The sequence below is a fragment of the Etheostoma spectabile genome, unplaced genomic scaffold, assembly GCF_008692095.1.
Source record: "Etheostoma spectabile isolate EspeVRDwgs_2016 unplaced genomic scaffold, UIUC_Espe_1.0 scaffold00004438, whole genome shotgun sequence".
NCBI classification, from domain to species: domain Eukaryota; kingdom Metazoa; phylum Chordata; class Actinopteri; order Perciformes; family Percidae; genus Etheostoma; species Etheostoma spectabile.
In genome coordinates this window covers 41,477-53,675 of record NW_022603151.1, presented here as the reverse complement: position 1 = coordinate 53,675, position 12,199 = coordinate 41,477, and the positions used below count along the sequence as shown (strand labels likewise).

The window sequence follows — 12,199 nt, the reverse complement described above, 5'->3', positions numbered from 1 at the left end:
CCACTGCAGCCACCAGATTCCTCGTTGCTGTCTTTAGCGGTTAACCCATCTCGGATTCGCAACATCTCCTCTTCTAGGTCCTCTCGCATTGCCTCCTCTCCATGCGACAGGTCCAGTGTCACAAGCCTCGAGTGCACTCTCGGATTTGCGGAGACAAGCCTTCTGAGTTCAGATAACGTTGAATGGTGTTGCACGGTAAACACAAAGCTGCTCCTTTCCGATACGCCAAAGGACTCCGTCAGACACAGGTATGACAAGAGCAGAACCTGAGCCTCTCGCACGCTCAGATTGGACATAAACGAAAGCCGGACAGGGCTGCAAGTGCGCTCTGGTTCAATGACACCTAGCCGTTTGAATGCATCGAACGCGTACATTATAGCCATGCACCCCTGGAAACGTAACGCTTTTGGTGCAACAATGGTCATGGTGGCTGGTAGCAGGCACATTGATTGATCAAAGAGATGGTGGCCTCTCGACCCAAACCCTCTCGGTAGGACACTTTGATACTTGGAGCTCCTGAGGACACGCAGTGTGGGCACCTCCCCTGCGAAACAGTCCTCACCTGGGCGCCTGTGGTCTCCATCTCCGTTGCAGGATATCACGAGAGGAGGTACACCCGCCAGACCCCTTTCGATTTTCAACAGAGAGTGACCGCAGGGGAACCATTCCGTCACACACCCTGTCGGAGCAGTGATATCGCAGTGTCTCAGCTGAATGTCCCCTCTGACCACCCCTGGTGTCATGCCAGCCCAGCGTGTCGGTACAATCACCAGAGCATCCCTCAATATGTGCCTCAACACGAGCACGTTCTTGTTCTCTGCGAGAATAGCGAATCCCGATGGGAGTCTGGTCATATCTCTGAGACACGTCAAGCCTTCACGCTCGCAGCAGCTTATGGGAACGTTCAACTGTTCACGCGTTAGAGGCTCATTGAGTTCATTGACCAAGGGAACGAGGCTATCTCTCAGTGTCAACTCAGGCTCCAGCGGCTCCAGATCTCTCAAATCTAAGCCTAACCCTCGATCGGGTAGAACGCATTTCAGCGTGTACTCGGTGCCCAACCTAGAGTCTCCCATTGCCAAAGCACACAGCGTGTGGACAATCTCCTCTCGGCAGCCTTCATCAAAGACCAGACAGACATCGGTCTTCCACGAGGCAATCGATCTGTACAGACATATTGCGTCTCTCGTGTAGATGTAGCCCGCTTCTACCTTCAGACCTCGGATGTCGCACTCCTTGACCGCGTAACACGTCCGCCTATTTGAACACAAGATGTTGTGCGAGTCAGAGTGTCGACAAATTACCAGCGAAGGCAACGCCGGCGCTCCTCTGCTTTGTAACCGAAAGGCCACATCAGAGAACACCGACAGGTTCTCCTCGAACGCTGTGAAAGCCTCATCTCCGAGTCTCTTCAGGGGACCTGGGTCTGTGAAATCCTCAATCCGTACCACACGACCTCTGCTGTCAACCGTTACAAGCGAGCCATCTCCGGTCCACACCTTGTACAAGGTCTTGGAAATATTTAAAGGTGATAAAGAGAGACACTTGTTCAGTTCCCTGTGGTACAGGATCCGACACCTGGCAACGAACCGGGACAGCCACTTTGGATCCAACTGAGCAAAAACATCACTGCGGCCGCCAAATAGGTGTGACAGTTCGTCCTCCGTGAGCTGGAGCCTTTCCCATTTCAGGCAAATGTACAAGTAAAAGATGTACCTGTCACACATGCGAACGAGGTCTTTGGGGCTACATCTATTTGACCCAATAGCAACAAGAGCTCTGGGTCTCTGACAAACACCTGTATTCAAAGCCATGGTCTGGAACAGAGGACGCCACCAGTCTGATGGCTCTCTCTGCTCATTAAGAGAGGCATTGGCTAACGCACTGTTCGATAGTTTTGCAAATTATGACCTACAACGTGTCAACGAACACTCAATTTCTCATCAGTGAATTTGCGTGTGTCAATGTCGATGTCATATTTATTTGTATAGCACATTTACAAGGCTGAGGCCTACCAAAGTACTTCACAGTAAAAAAGCACAAAGAAATAAATATGAACAGATACAATAAAAGACACAATAAAATAACAACTACTAAGGAAATAGAATACAACATTCATCAAGGCGGATCCCCTGAGCCAAACGCTTTTCACGGGTATCAATGCTTACAACTTCAGCCTTTCGCTAGCTCAACCTTGGTCATGTTTTACGCTTATGTCTGAGGTTACATTTAATCTTTAGCATTTGTTTCATCAGTGTATTTGTATATATATATATATATATATATATATATATATATATATATATATATATATATATGTATGTTTGTCATCACAGGTATAATAGCTTCATCAGCCTGTCACAAGCTGGAGTAAGGCACGGCAAGGCAAGGCAAGGCAAGGCGGCTTTATCTGTATAGCACATTTCAGCAAAAGGGCAATTCAAAGTGCTTTATACAAAATCAGTTAAACAACAGTACCCAGAGGCACTCACTGGTCTGTGTTCAGGAGCCTTTTTCTGTTGCGGTTTGTTGGTGTAGGGCTGTGCGAGCTTTACTCACCTTTGCTCATGTGTATGGCCCAACCTCAGCTGGAGTATCCGTTTCTAAGCATCATCCGTATCCTCTTCAGCCTGTCCCGTGTTTGCATGCATGAAAGCGCTGTCTGCTCCGTGCATCTGTGATTTCATTGAAAGTAGATAAGAAAGAAAATGAAAAAAGGAAATGGCTAGACTATGTTTCACAAAACAGCATATGTAAGTTTCTCTAGGCTTAGGCAAGCTTTGCTTGGTTGGTCCGTGAACGGATTTCCTTGACACTGCCATGTTATGTTTAGCTTAAAGAAGACAAAATACTACCATTTTAATTCCTGCTCCTGCTTGATTAAAAAAACAGATTAAAATTGCATTATAATTAAATTAATTAAAAGTAAATTCAATTAAATTGATTTTAATTAAATTATACAACTTGCTAGAAATCATCCAAAATAGTTTACTGATACACATAGATACAATTGCAATGATCTCTTTCCACATTTTTGAGTGAGGGTACATTCCCAGAGGCTTTGAAACAAGCTAACCTTCTGTGTGACACACTTGACGCAAGTATCCAGAGCCTGATGGCTCCTAACGCGCAAGTACTCTAGAGCAGGGCCCGTGTGTGAAAACTACACCAGGACATGTTACCATTTGTTCAAAACACTATAGATTAATTGCTCATATTTCTCACCTGTCTGTGGCTCTATTCTGTCCTGATGTACTTGTCACTTGTCATCTATATTACCAATTAGCAACGAGATCTCTGTGTCTCTGTCGAAAGCCCGGCCATGGTTGCCACCTCGCTCTGGAAGAGTGCACGTGACGCGTTTGATGGCTCTCTCTGCTCATTGGGTGATGTCCTGACCAGCTCGGTATCTGAGATCTTTGCAAAATACGAACAACACCTCAAGGATCAGGCGACTGCACGGGTCTCGGCTCCCACCTATGCTGAATCAATTGAACTGGGGTCTGTAGCAGACATTCGTGGCAGCAAGCCAGACCTGCATCACGATGAAAACAGTATGAGTTCCGAGGATTCCTGTGATGGGGAGTTACCTAAGAACAAGCTTAGATTCATACGTGATGAAGGCAGTGACAGCGACGAGTGTATGTCAATATCTACTAACGATCATCACACCAAAGAGGACAATGACACGCTTGAATCCCAACAGGCCCAGTTTTGGAGAGTTACAAATTGCACAACCGAGAACCTCCTCTTAGTAGATAAAGAAAGGAGAACAGCAGGAGCACGCTCGGTGCATTTAAACAGCTCCAAGCGTAGATGTTTGCGATGCGAGGCCTATGACACTCACTGTAAGGCAGCGGCCGAGAATTACAGACGGGTGCTGACCAGCTACACAAAGACTGTTTCTGAGCTCATGATAGGCTTCAAGAAGGTCCTAGAGAGGTACCCTGAGCTTAGGGTTGACGGCAGCGACGGTCATCTCCACTACATGGTGCAGGCTGCGCTTGGGCGCAACAACCTTGTGCAGGAGATGGTACGCTTGTCCGCAAAGAGACAGACGCAACAGGCATTGAGAACCAAGCTCGGCCAAGAAGGGGCTAAGTTCAACCATGTCGTAGTGTCGGTCCACGAAGCTCTTAACACGTGCTACACCGACGGCGAGGCACTCAGAATGACCCTCGAGCGCTACACGGATCTGTACGTTCGCTACATAGAAGTGTGGAGAGAAATGTGTTCCAAGGTATCGAGGGACATCACAGTGATGGAGTTTGTGACCCAGACTCAGGACAGACCGGGTGTGAGCCACGGGGAGCCTTGGTCAGAGGCAAAAGCCTACATAGCACGCATCTCAGCGAAGGTGGGCGCTATCACCCCTAGGACCGTGGGAGAAGCTTGCGTCCATGCTCTGAAAAACATAGACCTCAACCTCTCGTATGCGCCTGAGGCCTTTGACAAACACAAAGGGGTCATCGATGCCGAGTTGGAGGAGATGCGTGGCTGCCTGGACAGGAGTTCGCACAAGTGGAGTTGGGATTCCAGCATGAACGACCTGTACTTTGACATTCGCAGCGACCTCACGGTGCTCGAAGCGCTGATCGGCGTGGGAGAGCTTTCCGTGAAGACTCTGCTGCACGAAAGGTCTATGCTCATCTCACAAGTAAGAAAGTTAACCAGGAACCAGGGCTCTCTGGAGCTGCATGTGGCTCAGATCCGAGCCAAGCTCAGAGACTCTGTAGCTCGGTGCCGACACGCTGAGATGAATGCGCTGCAGTGACAGCAACTCGCTGGCAATTGACGTGGAGCGGACGCGTGTGTATGTACTAATCTCTTGTATTGTCGACAGTTTGATACAGCATGGATTCAGATTGTGATTGCCTGGTGTACAACAGCCACAACACAGAAGAGGACAGTAGTGAGAACGATGGTGACACCGTTTGTCCAGTATGTGGCAACTACCAGGTTCAGGACAAGCCAATACGATGCACCGAACCTATACCCACGATCATGTTTCAAGGAGCGTGGAACTTGGGGCGCATGGTACCTTACGTAGAGATTCTCCAAGAGCAGCCAGAGCAACGAGTGTTCCAGGATTCCGAGTCTATACTCTTTGTGAAAGAGGGACGCCTTGTAGCCCTACGAGGTGCGGTATATTTGCAGGACGTGTCCCCTAACGGCACATGGCTTGCCGGTAGGGCCCAGTGTTTGAGATCGGTATCCAGGTTGAGATACGCAGGTCTGATGTGTCTACATCTACCACAGCTAAACAGAATAGTCCTCGAACAAAAAAACGACGACGGGCTATTCTATCTGACACACAAGTGGCTCTCGGAGAAAGAAAACATGAACCGATGCATAGAGGTATTCGGACCCTTTGCTTGTGACGCAATGCTCGCCCCTGTTCTCCATGAAACACTTCGTTCAGACTGGATTGAAGAACGCAAGGAACTCAGCGGGACAAACAATGAGCTGAAGCTTGGTTGGGCACAGGAGTTTTACGATTGGAAGTCTGTCGCCAAGAACAGGACCTGTTCCATGGTGTTTGCTCACCATGGTACATGTCAAAGCCAAGCCAAACGCATTGTACACGGTTGCACACTCGTAACGGCAATACTGGACAAGATGAAATGGTCTGGTTATAGCCCCTGGTCTGCTGTGCGGGCAGTGCGCTGTGCTGAGGCTCGCGTCGTACACCTTTCATGTCCAGACTGTAAGCGTAGACTCCTGACATCCTGCGTGTTTCTCATGGAGTGTGCTGCAGTCGAGGCTTCTCGACAGCGCGATTGGCTGGTGCGAAACGAAGCTGTGATTCAACTGTGCTGGCTCCTGTATGAAATCCATAAGCCTGCGGGGTCTGATGTCCAAGAGTTGATGGAAGCCTGGACCCAGTCAATCATGGCACACTCAATAAAGTTCCACGAATGTCAGGCCACAGGAGCCTCGTTTGACTTGGAGGCTCTTATTGTCATGTTTGCCATTGATCACATTCCTTTCATATCACCAATACCCACAAGCCCCGTCGCAGCTGACCTCCATCCAGAACCTGAGTTGGTGAAGATCCTTACTCAGAACAAAGCATTCTGCCCTAAGCGCGGTACCGTCGCATACCCAATCCCAAACGATAACGAGTTCAACGTGTTGAGCGCAGTGGATGTCCTGAACAATGCCCCCCGTGCGACGGAGGCTAGGGCTCAAGATTTGAATGTAATAATGCAAGCTCTTGTGTCATGCTTCCCCAGGGTTGCCGCTTCGGCTCTGGACGATCTCACGCTGAAGGCACCCGACCCCCGCAAGTGTTCGGGTAGAATATGGCCCGTATTTGTCAACTCAACCAGGACATGTTACCAGCTCTTCAAAGCCCTGGCTCTACCCGTTTCGCCCAGTCCCGTATACACACTGGAGGTGCTGGCCAGAGCGTGGAGATGCGTGACGCGCCAAGTCTTGGAACGTTTCACACCGATGGCCACCGGAGGGCTTGTCAGAATCAGCTACGCGCATTACACCAAGCACTTCCTGGGTCCGTTGAACACTTTAGCCAAAGTCACTCTCATAAGCGAATCCGAAAGGTGTCTGATGATCGATGTATTGAGCAAAGGAGTTCTGCCGTGCTTCGTGGGACAGGGGGACAGCATGCCTGACCGACTCGTGAGCTCCACGATAGCTTTGACGTTTGCAGCCTGTGGCCTACGTGTGGTTGGTGGGCACAGCGATAGCGATGACGCTGATGATCGGGACTGTGCCCATTGCACAGTTACCTCAGCAGGCCTGTTGTACTTTGCAGCATGGTACGTACTAGTCTACGCCGCAACGTTGCACTTACAACCTGTGTTGAAGATGCGATTGTCCCAAATCGGATCGGATGCTGACAAACACCTTTGCGCAGCTCTGCACTTCAAGCGTGCAGCCAAGGCAGTTGATAGCTACGTAGCCCTTGACCACAGCGAGTTTTTACAAGCACTACGCATAGTCTTGGGTGACCTGATCGATAAGGGGACTGTGCAACGCATCGCAGAGCTGTACGTGCCGGAGCTTCTGGCTCAGATGCCTTACACGGATAGACTGAACAAGTGCCCGTGGGACGTGAAGAGCGCGATAGAGAGTCGAGACGTGTGGTTTGCAGAGGAGCACGGGGAGGTCTACCTCCAACAAGGCAACCCACCCTTCACCTACCTTGGTAATCTTGCTCATGGGCTACATAGCAGCATCCAGGGCACAATGAACCGGTCCCATGCCCGACCTATCGCGCAGGCGCTGCATGGACCCAGCAATGAGTTTGACCCGTGGTGTGACATGCTGCGAGTTAGAGAGCATGATCACGGTTATGAAATAGATAGCATTTTACACATGGCAGGCAGAGACGAGTCGGTTGAGACATTTGAATGTGTCGATGGACAGAGAGTGACTGATGACCAGAAGGTAAAGCGCTGTCCTTCTCCAATCGGTGGATCTGGCACACACAAATTCTGCAATGAGATTATCGCATCACAGCAGGACGCCAATGCGAACGGTGAACGCGCCAGACCCCAGGGGCCGCTGCGCGTATGCGCAGGGCTGGTGGTCGACGTAGACAAGTTGGGATTTTGCGAAGGTCATGTATTCCTGACCAACAGAGATGTGCAACCAGCATCAGACACAAACCAAGACACATCACCGAGCATTAAAAACCCTTGCATGGCTAACATCGCATCAACCGTGTATGGAAAGACCCCGGGTGTGGCAGCCGTGTTGACATGTGCGAGTTCTCATGGTACACTCATAGAGGCTCTTTGGGTCCTCTTCATGCATTCAAAGAAGAACCACACAGCTACATCGGCATTAACCGAGACGGAGGCTGCTACCGTTGCTAGGGAACCCATGACCCCTGAAGCCCTGGCCGTTATGGTACATCTAGCAGTGAAGAGTTTCAACTCTAATGACTCTGTGCTCTCTGTCTGCAATAACGTACATGATCTGGTCAAACAAATGTTCAATGAAGAAGACAAGTTTATACCTGTAACAGCGATTGTAGGAGGGTTGTTTGGAGTAAACATAGAGCTCAATGTCAGCGGATACAGCTATTGTATCGTCAACAACCACTACACGTCTTGGGCTCCTGGTTCCATGTGTTACAAGATGGGTCTCTGGCACGTAATAGCCTCCGGTCTTAACTTACCCATAAGTGCACCGCAGGAGAAGACAGACACACACTGCTACCACAAGGGTACATTACGCGCTTACACTAGACTGAATAATCTGAATGTTGTGAAGGTACCGTCTGATCACCACTGCGGTTTCCACACAGTAGCCGCTCTCTTGGGTGTAGACCATCGCAATCTAGATCGCCAAACCTTGGTCGACGCCACTGTCAAATACATCAAATCGAGTAGCCACGACGAAGGCATCAGGGCATACCTAAATGTTGAAGACGTTGACACTGAAGGTCTGACCGATCGTCTTATGCAGTGCAAGCGGTGGTTGTCAGTAGAAGAAGTCTCGTTGATGCTTAAGGCTCACGGCAAGCATCCAAGAATGATCACAGAACGCTCATTTCCCATTTACAACCAAGATTGTAGTCATTTTCTTTTCATAAACTCTCATTTTGAACCAGTGATGAGTACAAGCCTGTGACATTGTGAGAATATGCATATGTGATTGATATACTATTAAAAACAAACGTAGTTACACGTATAAAAGTGTCTTTATTGTCCGCTAAACATACAACACAGGGAAAGTGTCACAAGAGCCAATAACGACACTCGAGAGGGTTGGACCAGCTGTGTACCCACATGCCTAAGGTAGGAATGTGAATGTCTAGATTGACATCTACTCCACTCATGATGTTCCTTTTTGAGAACCGCCTGAGTGTTGCGCTCTCTTTGCTCTCTTCTGTTTCTGCACTTTACATTGGTAGCCTATCACGGTAGCCATTGGTGGAAGATTCATATCAAGAACGGGCTCCACCACAATGGCTCTGTTCCATTGGAAGAACTGGTGGTGTATCTGTATGTTGAATGGTCCGTAGGGCTCGAGAACGAAGCTTTTTGTCTCCAGCCTCAAGTGTGTGTACTGATCATAGCCTAGTATTGTGTCCAGGGTACTGTGCACTGAAGTATCTCGCTCTGTGAAACGACACAGGTTATATACATTGTGGAGTGCTTCTTCACTGTCACTTTCACGACCCGTGATTAAAGGGAGCATCACATGGTGTGGCAAACATGCAAGTAAGCCCAGCTGGTCCAGTGTCCTGAGTATGGCACTTGAGCCACTCTGGGGGGAATCGGGATTGTTCCACATATGCATTGTGTCAACCAGGCACCCGATGAGGTCAACTCTGAACCCGTCACTCCATCTCCAAATCCTTGCCGGCTGTAGCCACTTCATAGCAAACCCCAGAACCCTGAGCGCTACAATCTGTGCTCGTAGCAGGCACTGTAAGACATGGTAGGCTAGGGTGGAATTTTCCTGATCTGCGAATGTCCTTTTGTGCAAGCAGCTCAAGTTCCAGTCTCCTACAGCCTCGCCTACAAAAACACTTACACCAGACCTTTTGTACGGGTGCTCCAAGAGGTGCAGACCAAACGTGCGGGCTATGAATGGGTGCAATTGGAGACAGGTGTGCATGTCCAAGATGTCTTCTATAATGTTGACATCCTCGTAGAACACCCTGTGCACCAACAACCCAGGTACGTTTGTCATGGTGTTGACCAAGCCCAGACACTTTGGGTTTTCAACTTTGACCAAAAGGAGCTTGATTGTGTCACTCCTTTTCGAAACAGGTATGTTGTCGGTTATCAACTCGACATGTCTGAAGCCGCGACAGGGAGGCTCTGCCAGATTCACCGTTCGATATCTCTGTCTAGAGGACTGCCAGCTCAGTGTACCGCAGGGGATATTCCGGTTGTGGCCAAATTTCTCAGGGTAGCCTAGGTTGCCTGGTCTGACTTTGCCCTTGACACTGATTTCGATCCCGAGATGCCATGTACCCTTCCTGCAATCTATCGTTGGTAGTACAATACCTTGGTTGTTTGGTATCTCCCATGTCTTGTCAAAGGGCCTTGTCAAGCCTGTACAAGAATATGTTACGGCTCTGGGATCTTCGGGGCTACTGCAAAGTATAGTACTACCGTTATTCTGCACGATATTGTCACATATGTCATACACAATACCCGTGCGGGGTTGATAGTCAATTTCTTTCAGTTCTCTGCTAGTTAAACCTCTCGTCTTCCAATTGCGTTTCCGCCTCAGTGAGGTCTCCAAGGGCGCAAGAGTCACCACCTCATTTGCGTGCACAGGTCCTACCATCGCCACAGGTCCCATCACAGGATCTGACACTGTCACTGCACCCTGTGTCCAATCGAGGTTTGATAGCTGAATGTCAGACATTGGTTGCAGCATCTCTGGGTCAGTTGCTTTGACAACCTGGATGACTTGCGGTGGAACTGGAGGCTGGTGCTGCGGCCACTGCAGGGCCCAGTATCCACTGTGAATGTTCACGTTGTCTATTGATTCTCTGATACATCTTTGGAGATGCCCAGGATCATTGAACCTGTCCTTATATAGGTCATACAGCAGCATGGTAGTCACATCTGAGCCACTGTGCATGGATTCATCTTGGGTGTTTGTGAAACACAACGAGCCAGTCTGCGTTCTGGAAGTGTTTAAACCCTGAGAGGTTTCTTCGTTGTCGTGGAGCGATTGTTCCAGTGTTGGAAACGGACCTGATTCATCAACGTTCTCCATAAATGCACCAAATGCATAGGTATTCTGGGTGAAGCACAAATCTGTGGCATATATCTGAGGTTCAATAGCACTAGCCAAATGGACTTGGCTACCAGTACAAATGCACGATTCAGGGTGACTCTCTGAAACTGATTGAGGATGACTCTCTGAGACCATGGAGATACCAGATGAGGAGCCCTTGTGCTCATCTTCGACTCGTCTACATTGCTCGCCCAAGTGTCTGACAGCAATTCCAGGTGTAACGTGGTTCTTTCTTTCCGTCACGTGAGGAACTGGTCTATCTTTGTCTCGTTTGTCCTTGTGTACATTTCTACTACCCTTCAAGCTTGTTCTGCTATCGGAGGCCGTTGATACTGTGTGCTGTGGGGTGGCTGTCACAGTACTCACCAGTCTGTGATGGACCTCAGGGTATGGCATAGTGAATCCGTCACTGTCACGAAACACGGACGCTTCACATTCTTTCAGCAACTCTATAACGCTGACACTTAAGGGTTGCGTGAATCCCAGAGCCAACAGCTTAGCCTTAAGAGCTTTATGTAGTCTCGAATCCTCACCCAACCACACGTCAGGCACGTCGACCTCACTCATGTCTCTAATTCCGGCTGTATCTGGTCTCAGTGTGGCCCATGTTTCATGACTAACCAGCCCAGTCCTGCAGAATGTCCAAGTGTCCAGCAAGACCCTGTCTCGTAGATTTAGACTCTCTGCTGAGCTCGCTCCCAGGTAAGGTTCTTCACATGTCCACCAGTGCTGGAGCCTGTCTTGTTCTTCTGAGATATTGCCATCCCCTTCGAGAGAGTACAATATATGCATTGCCAGAGTAGCGCACGCTTTGCGAAAACGTGTTTCATCCTGCTCCTCATTGGAAGACCTGTACAACTTTGACAATGAGACAAACGGTAATAGAGATAGCACATCTCCAGTTTCACAGTGTACAAAGAACACTGCGGCGAGCTTGTTCTCTACATACACCTGTCTGGGAGGTCTATTGTTTGCCAGACACATGTCTCTGAGAGAGCCCATTACCCCTAGGAGGACTTTGTTTATGTGAGAAGTGAGCTGGTCCTCTTTCAAGGACTTGACTCGCACGCTGGCCATCCAAGAGTCCAAGGACTGCCATTGAGAGTCCAGAGTCGTCACCACATGCATCATCACAGCTTTGTCTTTGTTCACCTCATTTGTGGCCTCAAGCACCAGACAATCAAGCCTGGGTGCCAGCATTTTGCTGCAGGCCATGTGTTCCCAATGCGTCCTTTGGGCTGCTAGACTCCACGCACAGCAAGTGGCTTGTCTGTCCTCATAAGCCTTTACTGCAGAATGTAGAATATCTTCAATGTGTCTCTTGGGAACCATCACTCTCAATGATAATGTAGACACGTGTCCCCTGGGCAGTCTGGTCATCTTTGTCGTCACATCTACATCTGCAGTGCGTGCGGCAGTATGACTTAGTTCGTGACATAGGCACTGCTTTTTCAGGAATGTG

General features: G+C 49.2%; 1 protein-coding gene across 5 annotated transcripts in view; it reads right to left on the bottom strand.

The window, feature by feature from the left end:
- Nucleotides 1–12,199, bottom strand: part of LOC116677135 (uncharacterized) — a 61,950-nt gene that overhangs the window by 12,314 nt on the left and 37,437 nt on the right. For all 5 annotated transcript variants that reach the window (XM_032507823.1, XM_032507818.1, XM_032507820.1 and 2 more), the window contains one exon: nt 2,560–2,675. The gene's annotated coding sequence lies outside the window, so the exon portion shown is untranslated. The remainder of the gene's footprint in view (nt 1–2,559; nt 2,676–12,199) is intronic.